The 2,500-nt window shown below is 43.0% G+C and overlaps 1 pseudogene; it reads left to right on the top strand.

The window, feature by feature from the left end:
• The window catches only part of LOC126435428 (large subunit ribosomal RNA), an 8,512-nt pseudogene that overhangs the window by 2,761 nt on the left and 3,251 nt on the right, over window positions 1-2,500 (top strand).

Raw genomic sequence — 2,500 nt, 5'->3', positions numbered from 1 at the left:
CATTGCGATGGCCCTAGCGGGTGTTGACGCAATGTGATTTCTGCCCAGTGCTCTGAATGTCAACGTGAAGAAATTCAAGCAAGCGCGGGTAAACGGCGGGAGTAACTATGACTCTCTTAAGGTAGCCAAATGCCTCGTCATCTAATTAGTGACGCGCATGAATGGATTAACGAGATTCCCGCTGTCCCTAGCTACTCCTGCTAACCACTGCACTTAGACAACTAGTGAGAGTGGGGCACAGAAACGGCTCGAGAATTACTTATCCAGCTCTGGCGGATGTCGACTGCATTCAGTTAGCAGCGGCAGGAATTCCAACGGAACATGAACAATTACAAAAAATAGTTAAACAAGTATATGAAAGACGAGGTTTAAAATTTAATCTAGACAACATATATACGCAAATGGTAACAACATACGGCCGAATAGGGTTCGACCCCAACAAAGAATGGCCAGCAGATCATTTCCATACATATCACCCATAATGGATCTCAGAGTTCTCCAAATAAATACAATGAGAAGTGCACACGTAAACTATGAATTACGTAAATTAGCGGAAGAACACAAAGCTGATATATTATGCATGCAAGAACCGTACTCCCGGGAGGGTAAAATCCCAGGAATGATAGCTACAGCACAAGTAATTATGAAAGGAGACAGACCGATGTCTGCAATAGTGATTCTAAATAGAAATATAAAAACAATAGTATTAAATCAATTCACAAATGAGCATATTGTAACAATTGAAGTACAAGCTACAAACACAAAATGGTATTTGGTATCAATTTATTGTCAGTACAGAGAACCTATAACTATGTATTTAGAACAATTAAAAGTAATATGCAGATCATTACAGGGCTATCAAGTAATAATTGCAATGGATGCAAATGCAAAGTCATTCCTGTGGCATAGCGGAGAACAAGATGAAAAAGGCCAAGAATTAGAAGATGTCATAAGTGAACTAAATTTAGATGTAATAAATACACCTAGTGATATACCTACATATTCAAATAGAGCAGGAGCAAAAACAAACATTGATATAACACTGGCGAATAATAGGGCTAACAACAAAATAGATAATTGGGAGGTACTGGAGAATGTAACAACTAGTGATCACAATGTAATTAAATATATACTAAAAGCAGAACAGAGGGTAGTGCTACAGGAATGGCTTTCAGAATATGACTACAAAAAAGTAGATTGGGAAAGACTCTCCCGGGAGTATAGCCCGCCGGAGCTGGATGAGGCTCTCGAGATTGATGAGATAGTGGAGCAGATAGTTAATAGCGTAAAGGAGGTAATTGACGCAGTCGTACCAAAGAGAAGCAGAGTCCAAAGCGTCCACCCGGCACCATGGACTCCAGAACTAAGTGACCTACGTCAGGCTACGCGCAGGGCAAGACGCAGGTATCAGCGCACATTCAACCCACAAGATAGAGAATATAGACTAAACATATACAGGCAATACAGGGAGAGATATAGAAGAGAAATCATAGAAGTGAGGAAAAGAAGCTGGGAAAATTTTGTAAGAAATAACTTAGCAATGGATCCCTGGGGAAAGCCTTATAAGCTAGTAAGGGAAAAAATAAGAGCCCCAACAGTCCTCTCATCTATAAGAATACCAAATGAAAACAGAACGACCACAACAAGACAAGAGACAATAACGGTGCTCCTCCAAGCCCTGCTACCGGATGATGATCCCACTGAGGACACACCGGAGCAGGCAGCTATAAGAGAGAGAGCACAAAGAGAATATAATAACAACATAATAGTCTACCCCTTCTCACCGCAGGAGGTGGTAGAAGTGATATCAAACCTAAAAAGAGGAAAATCTCCCGGACCCGACAGGGTTACGGTCGAGGTTCTTCAGGCAATAAAAGGAAAAATAGCTCCAATATTGGCAAGTCTTTACAATAAATGTTTGGAAAGAGGCACTTTTCCACTAAGATGGAAAAGAGCGGAAGTAATAATACTTAGGAAGCCAGATAAGGATCCAATGGAATGTAAAGCATATAGGCCAATATGTCTGCTAGATACCATGGGCAAAGCCCTAGAAAAATTGCTCTGTGCGAGACTGACCGGTCACCGAGAAATGGCAGGGATGCACGAGTGGCAGTTCGGATTCCGCCGTGGAAAATCGACGGAGGACGCGATCAACACTGCGGCCGAACTTGTCAGCTCGTCGACCTGTACATATGTTCTAGGAGTAATGGTGGACATCTCAGGGGCGTTTGACAATTTGTGGTGGCCGGCGCTGTTTACCTGCTTGCAGGAAATGCAGTGTCCGGCAGCACTATACAAATGTTTCAAGAGCTACTGTAGAGACCGGGTGGTACAGATGACGTCTCCGAATGCGGTTGTGACTAAGAACATCTCTAAAGGATGTCCACAGGGATCAGTTTGCGGCCCCATATTTTGGGACATAAATATGGAGCCCTTGCTGCACTCCCTGCAGCAGGAAGCATCAGTATTGGGGGCCGTCGCATACGCGGACGACCTGCTA

Source organism: Schistocerca serialis, unplaced genomic scaffold, assembly GCF_023864345.2.
Source record: "Schistocerca serialis cubense isolate TAMUIC-IGC-003099 unplaced genomic scaffold, iqSchSeri2.2 HiC_scaffold_1206, whole genome shotgun sequence".
Taxonomy (NCBI): Eukaryota; Metazoa; Arthropoda; class Insecta; order Orthoptera; family Acrididae; genus Schistocerca; species Schistocerca serialis.
The sequence above is the reverse complement of the archived record's forward strand: the minus strand, read 5'-3'. Positions and strand labels throughout refer to the sequence as shown.